Source organism: Ipomoea nil, unplaced genomic scaffold (assembly GCF_001879475.1).
Source record: "Ipomoea nil cultivar Tokyo-kokei standard unplaced genomic scaffold, Asagao_1.1 scaffold2928, whole genome shotgun sequence".
NCBI classification, from domain to species: domain Eukaryota; kingdom Viridiplantae; phylum Streptophyta; class Magnoliopsida; order Solanales; family Convolvulaceae; genus Ipomoea; species Ipomoea nil.
This window is the reverse complement of record NW_017619356.1, coordinates 2365155-2380399: the sequence shown is the minus strand read 5'-3', so window position 1 is coordinate 2380399 and position 15245 is coordinate 2365155. Positions and strand designations below refer to the sequence as shown.

The 15245-nt window shown below is 37.5% G+C and overlaps 1 long non-coding RNA gene across 1 annotated transcript; it reads right to left on the bottom strand.

Moving 5' to 3' along the window:
* Positions 1 to 12509: 12509 nt before the first annotated feature.
* LOC109162292 lies at positions 12510 to 13648 on the bottom strand. Its single transcript, XR_002051064.1, has 3 exons — positions 13596 to 13648; positions 13258 to 13335; positions 12510 to 12549 (listed from the first exon to the last, which is right to left on the bottom strand). It is a non-coding gene; the product is annotated as an uncharacterized LOC109162292 (long non-coding RNA).
* Between the last annotated feature and the right edge of the window lie 1597 nt (positions 13649 to 15245).

The window sequence follows — 15245 nt, the reverse complement described above, 5'->3', positions numbered from 1 at the left end:
CTCCTCACTGCACAACGCTAACAACTGCCGCCTGCAATTCCAAGTTGCACCGCCGTCGTGTCGTCCTATTGCTTTAGCCAGAAAACAGAATGGCGGTTGCCTGAAAAACGAAGCACCGGAGACATCTGAAACCAGTTCCAAGGTTGCCGGCGAGTCGCATTCGAAACCAGTGCATATGCCTCATTTTTTCCGGCCAAAACAAATCGGCGGCAGTGTTCCAAAAGAATCAGGATATATATATATATATATATATATATATATATATATACATATATATATATATATATATATATATATATTTAATTTCAAAATAAAAGAAATTGAAATAATCGTGCTTAATGGCTGGCGCCCTTATTTGCTTAATGTTTGTTGAACTTCAGCACAATTAATTTGCTTAATGTTTGTTGAATTTCAACACAATTAACTCTCGTATGAAGAATCAATTACAAATAATTCCAAACTATGCATAACATTTTGCTTAATTATATCAAAACCAAATTGACATATTATGTATGCATATTTTGAAGAATTAAGATAAATGTAATTGTAAATCAAAGCATATACAAAAAACTTAATGTATATGAAATTAATGTTGATTTTTTTAGGCAATAACAATCAACCAGACAGAGATTATAAGGGCTCTGATACCAAATGTTAGATATACAATAGTCTAACTATAATAAACCATAGTATACGAGAAACCTGACCTCGTATGATAGCGGAAGCGTAGCCGTATTGATCTCCAGCCATAGTTGATGTTCCTACGGTAGACCCGTATTGATCTCCAGCCATAGTTGATGTTCCTACAGTAGACCGTTAGCCATATTTTGCCTCAGACCTGACTCAGAAGTATTCCTACGGTAGACCGTTAGCCATGTTTTGCCTCAGACCTGACTCAGAAGTCTGAGTACCGTAACTGAATGTTCTAACATCCAACATCCTGTATCCCATCAATCCAGGATTATATTAGGCACAGAGTTTGGTTGACTAACAACTACTAGTTATTAAGTCCAACCAGACCACTTAATAAGCCTAGTCAACTTGCACCACTTAATTAAGGCCATAATATATAATATATAATATATATTATTAGGGAAAATCTTACAGTCTCCTCCTCCAGTGCCGCCATTAATGATGGTGGGTCGTCAAGATAAGTCAATGGAAGCCACAAAGAAGATGTTAGGGCGCAAGTACCCTAAAGAAAAAGCAGAAAAGAAGATGGCCAAGAAGAGGAAGATAGATTTTCCTGAACCTAAAAAGCAATGCCACAATCACAGTAAGGCCAAGCTTCCCGGCGGCCATGTCCGACAACTGAATGCAACTATCAAGAAAGAATTGAAGGCCTAACATAGTAAGCCAAAGCCAAAGTCCAAATATTGATATTGTATCCAGTCAAAGTGCCAAACTAAACTATGTAATCTAAGAACTACGTGTGGTTTGATCCTAGAATTCAAGAATATCAAGTACGTAGGCAGCCTGAGTAGTTATTACAAGGTTCAACTGTGATTTTTAATCATTTTTTATACCTTCACATCCGTGTAGGCTGATTTATTCTTTTATATTATTATTAATATTCACCTTTCTTAATTATATTATCTAAAGATTTGGTTCCTTCATCAGGCGCTTGCTCCTTAAAATATTCACATTTTGGGCTGCTTTGATTCCTATTTCGTTTCTTCAAATTGTCACTGAGCTCTTTAGCTTGAATCTGTATTTCAATTTCACCCTGCTTCCCAATCTCGTATAAATTCCTTTGTTTGGGATGTTTGTTGCTTTGTGCATTGAGAACAAAAATTTGATAAAGAATGTGTGTTAGGAACCTTGTATTAGGATTTTGATGATACCAATGTAATGTAGAAAAGTAGACCTGTAACTATTAGCTTTTTCAATCGCTGCTTTCGTCCTAGACGAGAGTTGCCATAACTCCTCTGTAATTCGTGTTAAGCTAGACAAACACACGAAAATGAGTTATGACTAGTTGATAGGGTCTCCAAGACGAAAGAAGACACAAGGCATGATGAACAACAACGAAAGTCAAGCTGGAGTTGTCAACTATCACGAAAGGACAGTTTTGTTAAAGACGTTTCTTACCAAGCATTACTTCTCTTCAACAACGAGAAGAATGTTCTACCTATCTGATTTGACAACATCCTAGGACAATAAGGACCTCATTTCATGGGACACACTAATCAAGGAGCATTAAAGGAAGATGTACCATCTCCTGGAGCTAAAGGACAAAACCTTAATGCTTTCCATACCTTCAACAGCTACATGGTACAACCTCATTAATGGAGCATTTAATGCATGAAGCTCCCCGGTCCTTGTCCAATGGTTAAAAGGTTCGAAAATCTCATCTCCCTCCAACGGATGAATTTTCATCACCTATATAAACCCACCTTCATCAACTAAGAAGGTCCTGGTTCATTTTCACTCGACTTACTTACTTGCAAAAGCTCTTGAACGCTCTCAAATCTCCAAAAGATTTTGTGAACCAGTGTTAAGGTGTTAAGTTACTTGAAGAAGGTTATTGATCATTTTCTTACACCTTAAAAGAAGTCTTGCCATTTGTTCGAAGCAATCATCTCTCACAGTCAAGACTTCATCGTTGGAGAAATCAAGAAATCATTTTCTACCAACCTCAACTCTAAAGAAGAAGTTAATAGAGGCGGAGTAAACTCGAGGAGTTGAAAAACCTACGAAGGCTGTCCGACTTAGTGATCAAGGAAGTCTTTGTGTAATTGTACTAAAGAGTGATAGTGCAATCCTTCCATCAGTTGTGGAAGAAGAGTGAAGTAGGCAACGTTAGCCGAACCACTATAAAATCTCTTGTCCCTTCTATCTTTACTTACGCATTTTCTTTCTGCATTTATATCATCCTAATTATCACCATTACCGAAAGCTTTACTAATATCGTAAACTCGTGCAAAGCATTTAAAACAAATCTGACTTTTCCGCTGCCCCAAAGCACCGAAAGGTGACTTTTAGGGCATTTCACGAAAAGAGTCTATTCACCGCCCCCCCTCTAGACTCTCGATACATTCTATCGGGACCAACAAGTGGTATCAGAGCCAATACCTTGATCGGTAAAGGCTTTGCATTTACTGCCTGGTAGATCCCTTATCAAAAATCTCTTGAAAATCTTGCATATCTTCTTTGCACGTTTTTTATCTTTAAAATGGAAAAGGATCATGCACATCGCTCTAAGCAACTTGTCTTTAGTCTTGCTAAATTTGATGACTGGAAGTTGAGAATGCAGGTTCTCTTATGCTCTATTCATGATGAAATGTGGGACGTCATAACAACCGGACCAATCACGGTCATGATGGCGAATGCACAAGCAGCCGCACAGGGAGCAGGAGCTGCACAGATGATACCAAAGCCGAAAGAGTAGTATACTACGGACGAAAGAACAAGGGCAAATCTGGATAATGTGGCAAGAAATATTCTCTACAACTCTCTGGATGATTCCTTGTTTCCCAGAGTCCGAAAGTGTCAAAATTCCATGGAAGTATGGAATGTCCTAATGAGTTTGGGAGAAGGAGACGAGCAAGAAAAGGACAACAAATTGACAATGGCCATGAAAAAATTTGAAGATTTCAAAATGCTGCCAAATGAAACAATCATGGAGATGGAACTCAGATTCACCAGACTTATGGGCGATCTGTCAGACCTCAGAAAAGAGCTAACTGAGAAGGAGATGAATCTGAAGATTCTTCGTGGATTACCAAAATCATGGGAAATGAAGGTTATCACAATGAGGGATAATCGAGATATGAAAACAACAAGCACGGCCAAAATTTTCAGTGATCTCAAAGCATATGAGTTCGAACATGAACCAAAAGATGCCGAAGAATCAGAAACGAGAAACATTGCACTCGTGGCAAATCAATCAGCATCAACATCCAACATGTCGAAATCTAACTCTTGTGATTTTTTATCTGATGAACAATATGCACTATTTGTCAGGAAAATGAAAAGGTTCATGAGAAAGAACAACTTTCAAGACCCACAACGATCGGGCCACCGAAAGAAGCACGAGAACTTCCCTCAAACCTCAAAAACCGAAACCATGGACTCGCAGCTATTGTGCTATAATTGCCGAAAGCCAGGAAACTTCAAGGCGAATTGTCCTCATCCTATAGTGAGCAAGCATCAAGATAACAACACTACCACAAGTCCCTCAAAAGAGACTGCAGAAAGATATAAAAGGAGCGACATGCCCGAATCATCAAACTCCAGAAATGAAGGAAGAAGGAAGGCAATGGTAGTAAACGAAACTTCTGACACAGTTGCAACCGAAAGTAACTCCTCAAGCTCGAGCTCAGAAGACGAAACACTGATGAAGAGAAAGGACTGCTGTGCCTACTTAGTCAAGAGTCAGACGAACTGTGCCTCATGGCAGATGAAGATGAGGTAAATTCTCATTCATCTTCTTGCTATTCAGCTGAGTCAAGTTCTGTGGGAAGTCATACCTCCAATGAATCTGCCACCGAAATGATGAGGAGGTTCAAGGTGATAAATAGAACTTACTCCAAACTTAAGGAGGAGAACTTTTGGCTCATGATTAGCTACAATGAACTAAAGCAAGTTCATATTGAGAACAATATGCTAGTCATTGCTAAGGAGCAGCTTGAGAAAAATGTTTTCGCTCTAAAGGAGCAATGCACAGCAAAAGAAAAGAGAGAGCAAGAACTGCTTGAAGTCTTGGATAAATTCAATAATTCATCCAATCTAATGGATAGAATGATGAATGAATCCAGACTGCCCGGGGAAAGAACTGGAATTGCTTTTAACCCCAGCTCCTCTTCACAAGTCGAATTGAACAAATCCACGAATGCATATTCACACGAAAGCTTCGAGACTGCATTTGTTCAAGGACCCACCCAGGTGGCTGAGCCTATGATGGCAGTTAACAATGTCGAAACACCACAAACAACAAGCCAACCCAAAGGAGCGGCTGTACAACGTGTTGTGGAATCTGGAAAAGAGAAATCTGTTAAAGGCAACCCTAGACAAATTTATGTCAGAAGGAATGGACCAAATGGAAATAGACAAGATCTAAACCATAAATGAGGTCAGCCTAACAGGAATACTCAATCCAAGAAAAAGACGAATGTTAACCAATGGCAATATCGTCTGAAATTTACACGAAAGAATCCTACTCAAGGAAATTCAAAGAACGGACAAATCAGACAACCTGAAAGATCCTTCATAAGATCCGGGTATGGTAATGGATGGACTGGGCCATCAAAAGAAGATTGGTTTGATTACCCAGAACCTCTCTCTAGAGCAGTATTTGAAAAGGTTCATTTGCGTAAACAAACTAATCATCTCAAGCATTATGAGAATCCTCCTCAGGAATATCTTCGTAAAAGATATAATGCTAAAGTCTTTGCCAACATTAATTATGATTATCGTACATCTAATGGATATAAAGGACTAAGGATGAGTCGTGGACACTCTAGGATGATGTGGGTTCCAAAGTTGACTGCTAACCCTCAAGGACCCGAAACTCAATGGGTACCTAAAAACACATAATCTTTGATGCAGGAAAAACAGGTCATATGGTATGTTGATAGTGGATGCTCAAGACATATGACTGGTGATAAAACAATGTTGAGCAACTTTATAGAAGTAGATGGACCCAAAGTTATCTTTGGAGGAGAAAACAGTGGCAAGACTCGTGGAAAAGGGGACATCATCAAAAAGGGAATAACTATACAAGATGTCTCTTATGTTGAAGGACTGAAGTTCAATCTCCTAAGCACAAGTCAATTCTGTGACAAAGGATACAAAGTAGAATTCTTCAAAGACGAATGCAAAATCATGAACACGAAGGATGGCAAGACAGCCTTAACGGGTCAACGAAAGAAGAATATGTATGTAATATCCTTAAATTCTTCTAACGCTAATGTTTGTCTTGTGGCCAAAAGTATTGCAGATCTCAACCAAGAATGGCACAACAAACTAAGCCTTCTGAACTTGAAGACTATAAACAAACTCGCCAAAAGAAATCTCGTGAGAGGACTACCCGATGTGTCGTACACGAAAGATAAAATATGTGAAGCATGTCAAAAAGGTAAGCAATTCAAGTCATCTTTTAAGTCAAAAGATGTGGATGCAAACTCTCGATCTCTAAGCCTTCTACATATGGATCTCTTTGGACCAGTAGATCCAGCAAGTTTGAGTGGGAGAAAGTATACTCTTGTTATAGTAGATGACTACACAAGATATACATGGGTGCTCTTCTTGAAGAAGAAGAACGAAACAGAAACAGCTCTTCCAAATCTTTTGAGACAACTTCAAACAAAAAAGGAGGCCAAAATAATTCGAATAAGATCTGATCAGGGAACGGAATTTGTCAACAAAGTTATAAAGGAATTTTGTGCACAAAATGGTATCTTCCATCAACTCTCGGCAACACGAACTCCTCAGCAAAACAGAGTGGCCGAAAGGAGAAACAGAACCTTGAAAGAAGCTGCACGAACGATGATCTCGCACTCAGGTCTACCAAAGAGATTTTGGGCCGAAGCCATAAACACGACATGCTATACACAAAATAGATCCTTGATCAACAAATCTCACAACAAGACACCGTATGAGCTATGGAAAGGTAAAACTCCTAATATCGGTTATTTTCATGTCTTTGGTTGCAGGTGCTTCATACACAACAACGGAAAGAATCATCTAAGGACTTTTGACGAAAGAGCTAATGAAGGACTATTCATGGGATACTCTTTAGTAAGCAAAGCATTCAGAGTTCTAAACAAACGAACAATGGTAATTGAGGAATCCATTCATGTCAAATTTGATAAACAATCTGAGAAGAATCCATCTGGATGTAAAACATCAATCAATTCAAGTCAAAGTCCTCAGCAACCTGTTGATGAAGACATCTCAAACGAAGAAGATATACTTGCGTCTTACACGAAATATCAGCTAAAGATTTCAGAACCCGAACCTGCGTCTCAAGAAAAGGTTGGAACTCAATAGAATGATCCTACAAGTACCACAACATCTGAACCAATGATATACATTGATCTACCATATATTCCTGAAATGGATGCTCAAAATCAGCAAGATGCATTTGAACCAGACCCCAGATGGTTAAGAGATCATCCATCAAATCAGGTTATTGGTAATGTCCAAGAAGGTGTGAGAACAAGAGCCTCATTGCAAGAAAGTATGATGGCAGGCTTCTTGTCACAAATGGAACCAAAAACCATAGAAGAAGCCCTAAATGACCCTGACTGGGTAATAGCCATGCAAGAAGAGCTTCATCAGTTTGAACGAAATGAGGTATGGGAACTTGTTTCGAGACCATCTCATCAGAACGTCATTGGAACTAAATGGGTGTTTAGAAACAAAATGAGTGAAGATGGGCTCATTGATAGGAACAAAGCTCGTCTTGTGGCTAAGGGGTATTGCCAAGAAGAAGGAATTGATTTTGATGAAACCTTCGCCCCTGTAGCTAGATTGGAGGCTATACGTATATTCCTAGCATTTGCAGCCCATAAGAATTTCAAAGTTTATCAAATGGATGTCAAAAGTGTTTTCTTAAATGGACTTCTTGAAGAAGAAGTGTATGTTGAACAACCACCTGGTTTTGCAATCAATAATGAGCTTGAAAAGGTCTATCATCTCAAAAAGGCTCTTTACGGTTTAAAGCAAGCTCCACGAGCCTGGTATGATACTCTTTCATACTTTCTTATCAACGGTGGCTTCACGAAAGGAGTGGTTGACAAAACACTCTTTCGTATAAAAGATAATGATCATATTCTATTAGTCCAAATCTACGTTGATGACATTATCTTCGGAAGCACGAATCCAATCTTGTGTGAAAAGTTCTCCAATCTTATGAAGGGTAAATTTGAGATGAGTATGATGGGAGAATGAAACTATTTTCTGGGATTACAAGTCAAACAGTGCCCAGATGGAATATTCATTAATCAAGCCAAATATACCAAGGATTTAATCCAGAAATTTGGCATTGATGGAAAAAGTTCGGTCAAAATTCCGCACATCCCTTAGAATGGATGTTGATAATGAAGGAAAAGATGTTGATCTGAAAAACTTTCGAGGCATTATTGGTTTCTTTTATACCTAACAGCAAGCAGACCTGACATTTCGTTTGTTGTTGGTGTACGTGCATGATTTCAAGCCAAGCCGAAAGAAAGTCACCTAAGTGCAACTAAAAAGATATTAAGATATCTTAAGGGAACGCAAAGTGTCGGACTCTGGTATCCGAAAGAAGGATCATTTGATCTAATTGGGTACTCAGATGCAGACTTCGCAGGATGTCGAATTGATCGAAAAAGTACCTCAGGAACCTGCCAGTTCCTAGGAGGAAGAATTGTATCTTGGTTTAGCAAGAAGCAACACTCTATTGCTACAAGTACGGCTGAAGCCGAATACATAGCAGCCAGAAGCTGTTGTGCTCAAATTTTATGGATGAGACATCAATTGAAGGATTATGGTATAAATTCACGAGAAGTGAGCATTAAATGCGATAACACGAGTGCAATCGCCATTACACATAATCCTGTCTTACACTCTCGGACTAAGCACATTGACATCAAATATCACTTCATTCGTGATCATGTCGAGAAGAAAGACATATCTCTTGAGTTTGTTAATACTGATGATCAACTCGCAGATATACTCACAAAACCTTTGAGTGAAGCAAGATTCTCCTCTCTAAGGCATGAAATCGGAATGATTGAAATGACATAAAGCCAAGAGAATCAAATCTGCAAAGATTCTTGCTCTCGATATTCAAAAGATTTGATCCACCCTCACACGCAAGGATCTTTATAAATGAGGTACACTACGTGGTTAAGATTTCATATCTAACAAAAATTCTAGTGTTTGTCTTTGCATGTGCAGATATGAGTACATGAAGCGAAAGAACAATCACGGAGGCACAAGAGGGGAAGAGCGAAATTCTTAATGATCCACTTGTAACCGAGCATGAGTTTAATCAATTTCTTGAATATTCTCAACACATACAAAGTCTTCTCCGTGACACAACCGAAAATGAGTCAAGAGAGTCATTTCACTCTATTGGCAACCCTATAGGGTATGTCAAGGAAGACAGTGTGTTGGAACAAAGTGGTAGTCTTAACTCCTCACCCTCAAGCACTCCTACTAAGATGGCATCTCCTCTCAAATCCACCGCAAGCAGCAAGAAAAAGAAGGCCTAAATAACTTTGTTAGGCCACGGTGATAAGTTGTGATGTTATCATGATTGTGATCTTTTAATATATGACTCTATCTATTGTTATCTTTTCAATATGGTGTCAGTATCTAAAAGATTTTATTAAGACTCTCACGATAACTTTTTGCCTATAAATTGTTTTCCTATTTCATGAGCGTTACTCATTCTCAAACCCTTAGAAAAGGAAAAAGTTTGCAGGAATGGACAAAGGGAAAGGAAAGATCGATGAAGTTGAGAAAAGAGCTACTCGCCTAAATCATCATCTGCGAGAAGCCAGCAAGCTACCAAATGCCACCATCATTAAGTTGGAAGAAGAAGGGGAAAGGGTCAACGTAACTTACTCCATGCCTAACACAGCAACACAAAAGGAGAAGGAAACTCTTGACAATCTGGTCAATGAATCCAGGGCTAAGAAAGCATACTACCTAGAACAAGCCAAACGGCTTGCTAACGAGAGGATAATGGCGATGAAAAGCTCTAACAAGCATTCATCATCCACACCTATCTTTCACTGGTATCCTATTCCTGAAGTTCCCCAACCTAGTAATCAATCTTATGAAGATTTCACTATGGTTCACTCTCGGTCCTCAACTCTTTCACCCGAACCCACTCTCTCACTTGAGAAGCTGGATGAATACGCAAAGAAGGCAAATCTGTCTGATGTGACCGAGGAGATGACTCGTCTGGAACTTCACGTGCCCTATCACTTTCTCTAAATTGTTGTGTGATGTATTCTCGTGACTTGGAACACCCTTTCTCTCTCTTTTATGATCTAATAAAAGTGTTATCTTTTCGTACTTAGAATGAATGCAATTCTTGACTATGTTTAACTTTGTCTGTTTCGTGTCTAAAGTCACAGGAAAACTCATCACTCAAATTTAATCTGGTCAAAAAGGGGCCATAAATTATTATGAGTTATCTGACAATTAAGTTCATTGGAGTTGGAGCATGCTCAATAAAGAGTCGTATTAACAGTCAAAGTCTTGCCTGGAATTGATAACTCCTTGAAGATATTTATGAGCATTAATTGTTACGTTGAAAATTATGTGTAACAGACACATGAACATTATGGATCTCTTGCTATAAAAGGAGGTGAATTCTTCACATCATCTCCATCATTCTCTTCCTCACCATGGCTCCAAAGAAACCTTTCACTAGAGGTGACTCTCACAAACTAAGAGAGGTTGCTAGGCGTATCAGGGAGGAATAAGGTGATCTTTACACTGGTAACAGTCCACAAGCTCCAGTAGACCTCCTCTCTGATTCAGACTCATCTCTTCAATATGATGAGATGGCTGCCTATATTGTTGAAAAATCTGAAAATGAAGAAAGGCTTTCTAAAGACCCTACTCAGGCCACCCCTAAGGATCCCAGCAAGTTCTATGATCGAGATTATATGGCCTATCTGAAACAAGAAGATGAAAAAGAGGCATATGCTAAGGGGGAAGAACCTGAATCCTCATCCGGTTCCAACTACCCACGAACCGGGAAGTGGTACAAGCAGATGTTGGGAAATATGAAAAAGGCGAAAACTGAGTCGTCTGGAGTCAAGAAAAACGAGAGAAAGAAAAATTGATCCTTTGGATTTTGTATCTTATCTTATGTATTTTCTTCTCTCGGTATTTTGAATAATAAAACTTCGTTGGCTCTGGTTTTCTTTAAATATATTGAACGAGATTCTACTTGTCTTATTTCTCATCTGTTCAAAAATCTCGGATCAAGGACAAATTTCTTGGAAAAGAATATATTCCCTAGGCGTGCCTTGGTCAAGTCATTCGGACACATCTTTTGAGAGGTTCAACCCTCTATTTAATGGACCTTCTCACTTAACTATGGACTCATTCTTCACATTCTTCAAGCTCATGGATAAAGGGAAGGAAATGGCCCTCACATCCGAGAGCTTATCTGAGTCTGAAAACATGTCTCACCGTGATCTCGGAAACTCAGTTGAGAAAGGTTCACCCTCTGGGAAGGAACCAGACATCTCAGAGTTCTACTCTCTTGTTCAACTCACACCACTTCTGAAACACGAAGAAAGATATCGTGTATTGTACGCTGGTGCTAAAGCCAAAGTCTTGGCCGAACTAGATGACATGGCACTACAAGAAAAATGCACATAGACAACGGTTAATAACCGTTGCCGTAGGGGTATAATTTCTGTTGTTGAAGCCGGTGTTGTTGTAAGTCCAGCGCATAGACAACGGTTTTTTAACCGTTGTCTTTTCTAAAAACAACAACGGTTTTTTAACCGTTGTCTATTAAGTGTTGTTGAAGCCGGTGTTGTTGTAAGTCACGCACATAGACAACGGTTAATAACCGTTGTCTTTTCTAGAAACAACAACGGTTTTTTAACCGTTGTTTATTAATTGTTGTTGAAGCCGGTGTTGTTATAAGTCACACACATAGACAACGGTTAATAACCGTTGTCTTTTCTAGAAACAACAACGGTTTTTTAACCGTTGTCTATTAAGTGTTGTTGAAGCCGGTGTTGTTGTATGTCACGCACATAGACAACGGTTAATAACCGTTGTCTTTTCTATAAACAACAACAGTTTTTTTAACCGTTGTCTATTAAGTGTTGTTGAAGCCGGTGTTGTTGTATGTCACGCACATAGACAACGGTTAATAACCGTTGTCTTTTCTAGAAACGACAACAGTTTTTTAACCGTTGTCTATTAAGTGTTGTTGAAACCGGTGTTGTTAAAAGTCACGAACATAGACAACGGTTTTAAACCATTGTCGTTTCTTCCAAAGACAACGGTTTTTGACCCGTTGTCAATTCAATGTTGTTGAAACTGGTGTTGTTAAAAGTGATGCACATAGACAACGGTTTTTAACTGTTGTCTTTTCTTTAAAAAACAACAGTTATAAACTGTTGTCTATTGTGTGTTGTTGAAATCGCTGTTGTTAAAAGTCACACCCATAAACTGTTATCTTTTTAAAAGACAACAGTTTCAAACTATTGTCTATTGTAAAATAGACAACTTTTAACCGTTGTCTCAACTCGTTTTTAACCTGCTTAAAATTTAATCATATAAAAAAAATAGAAGCATTTATTCATTCACCATGACCAAGTATAGTTACATGCACAAGCTAAGCAAGGTTCATAATAACAAGTCAAAATACTGAGCATGACCAATTCTAATCAAATCATCATCCAAGTCATAATACTAAAAAAAAAAAAAAAAAAAAAAAAAACAATTCCAATCCACGAACCAAGTCTAAATGATCACAACGTCAAATCATACCTACTCTATATAACTTGATAGAATATCGGCCCATTCTGAACGCACCAGATCAATAACCGCTTTGTCATAATCAACTTGTTGGAACTACATGTAAATAGTGAGTAAATAAATTAGTATAGATATAATAAATTTGCAAAATAATTATATGATTTTTGACAAGACCATGACAACAACAAAAAGATTAACAGATACTTAAAAAACATGTAAAATATTATTATAAGAAACAACAAACAATAATCATTGAGAGCGCCACAGGTCCCAAATAAGGGTTCTTCTGTATATGTTTACGGTCTTTATCTCCTCATATTTAACTATTGGATATGTTTACAAGATATGCCAATTGGGGAATATCTTTATCTACTTTCTTCCATTATCCTTGAATAAAAAACAGGCTACTTGTTTGCCCATTGCCTTCTATTCTCATCTCTAAGAAAAAGGCTATAGGAACAAAATCCAATTGATAAATGTCTACCCTTTATCCAGTTTCTATAGAAAATTTTAAGGAAAGGGCTACTAAGCACAGAATTGGTTACTTTTTTCTTGTACGAGAAAGCAAATCCCACAAAAGATTAATAAATGAAGGCTTAAAGTCAAGTGTAAGGCCATAGTTTTACCCCCAAGGTTAGTAAAGCACTAAAAAACTGTTTCCCATGCACTAAAAGCAGTGTCAAAGAATAAAATTTTTGGAATTCAAAATAGAAATTTGAAGGGTGCAAATATTGTCGAACAAATAATAAGGTAATTACATAAGTAATTTTTTATAACTAATGGTGGCAAGAATTGGAAACAAACCTCCTTAATTTGCTTTAGAATGGACTCAACCTTGTCACTCACAGATGCCCGAGCTCCAGTAACTCCAACCGAGCTCACCTATAATTTGAAACAATAAACAATAAGCTTTTCTTGCAAAAAAACTTACATACATGTATCATCAAAAGTAATTATTTTCTCGTGACACTATCAAAGTAGAATAAACCAGTTTATCATAAGTATTAATGACTTAGAGCTCTATTTGAAATTAAGCAATGTTTAGATTGTTGAAATAAATATAAAAATATTTAAAATTCTGCTATAGAAGACCAAAATGACACCATAGGTAGTGCATAAAGGAGGTCAGAAAATACTCATACCTTTGCAAGGATGAGAGTTGTTAAACTTTCTTAAACTCATCAACGATCAGATGCTTAAACTACATTTCTCAACATTTTCACCCTGCAACTTTTTCACTAGTAAGGTATGCCATTGGAAATATGGTTCAATAACGAAAGAAGTGCATCTTAGATAACTACAATTCAACTAAAGACAAAAATCACATGGAAATGCCCACCAAGACCTCGAAACCTAGAAGGTAAAATGATTAAGCAACATAACGAATTTCTGTATACTATAAGATTAAGATACAAATGTCATTGAGTAAGTATGAGGAGGTGAATTCATAAGCAATTTACCTTGCTCAATGAACACAGAGAGGCCAAAATCAGTTGCCTTCAAGGCAGCATTTTCAGCTTTATTAGACAGCAAGGTGAAGAAGCTTGAGCTCTAATAGTCGAAAGGAGGAGGATTGGTCCTGCAAGGAAGCTCAATTCAAGTCACTAGATTTATCAACTGCAATTTGACTGACTAAAAACAAGAAAGGAACAATTAAATATTACCAATAACTCTTTTAGGGTTGACTCCATGTCTTGCATATCCTTCTGTTTATCTCTGACCTTATCACCAGCCCCATGCTTATTATTACCAATGTTCACAACTGGGAAAAAAGCCCCTTTTGAAACATCTTTCTCTGCTTTCAGAATTGCCACTCTACCAAATCTGCAATTGTTTTCTATAAATCCCCTAAACAAAAGTCACCAAAAGTAAACACAACTTACAAAGTACTTTTTCATGACAAATTAGGTGACCCTCACTTTAATAAAGACTGCAGCATAAATCACTAAATGGAAGCATTTCAGAGATAATGCCAAAAAAAAAAACAAGAAAAAGAAAAAAAAAGTGACAGAAAGGATCCACTGATAATTGAACAATTTGAAATCCATTCCTTCTAATAATTTTAACAAGCAGAAAAAGGATGATTAGCCAAATAATAAATGCTTTGACATGAATGATGAATCTTTTAACTCATTATTCTCCATAGATCCTAACTTGGGGGAACATTTTTTCTGCTTTTCTAGAAGTAAAACAATCTACCAAAAGCTTAAGGAGTTCCAAATGTTCAAAATTGTTCTTGTAGCTGTTGGTGGAGAGAAAATTGAGCACTCATGAGAAATACCAAGTGACCAATGCATTATAGAAAGTACTATGTGCTGCCTTTTGTTATTAGATGTATGTTTCAGAAACTTCCTTTTCTAAACAGACACAGGTCACTGCCAAGGATAGAAGCCTCATCTGCCTATGAGAAGACAAGTAGAGTTTGATGTCATGAAAAAAAAAGGCAATATTTGAGGAAATTGCCAAAAAGTAATGCAATGTAAAGTCAAAACTAGAACAGATCTCTGTATAGGCTACGTAAACAGACACAGGTCACTGCAAAGGTTTAATATATGAGGTTGCCTAACCATAATAAATCTGTTGAGTTCAAGCATGACACATTTTAGAGTGCAGATAGTTTCACCAGCACCAAAAAACATACAGACAATAATTTTATACTCCGTATTTATCTAATATTTTGTTAAGTACAGAAAAACAAACAGAAATACAGTGTTATCTCTCAAAATAAAATGCCAAATAAATAAAAAAAAAAACAAGTTTGACAAACCAAGAGAAGTGTGTACACATACCTC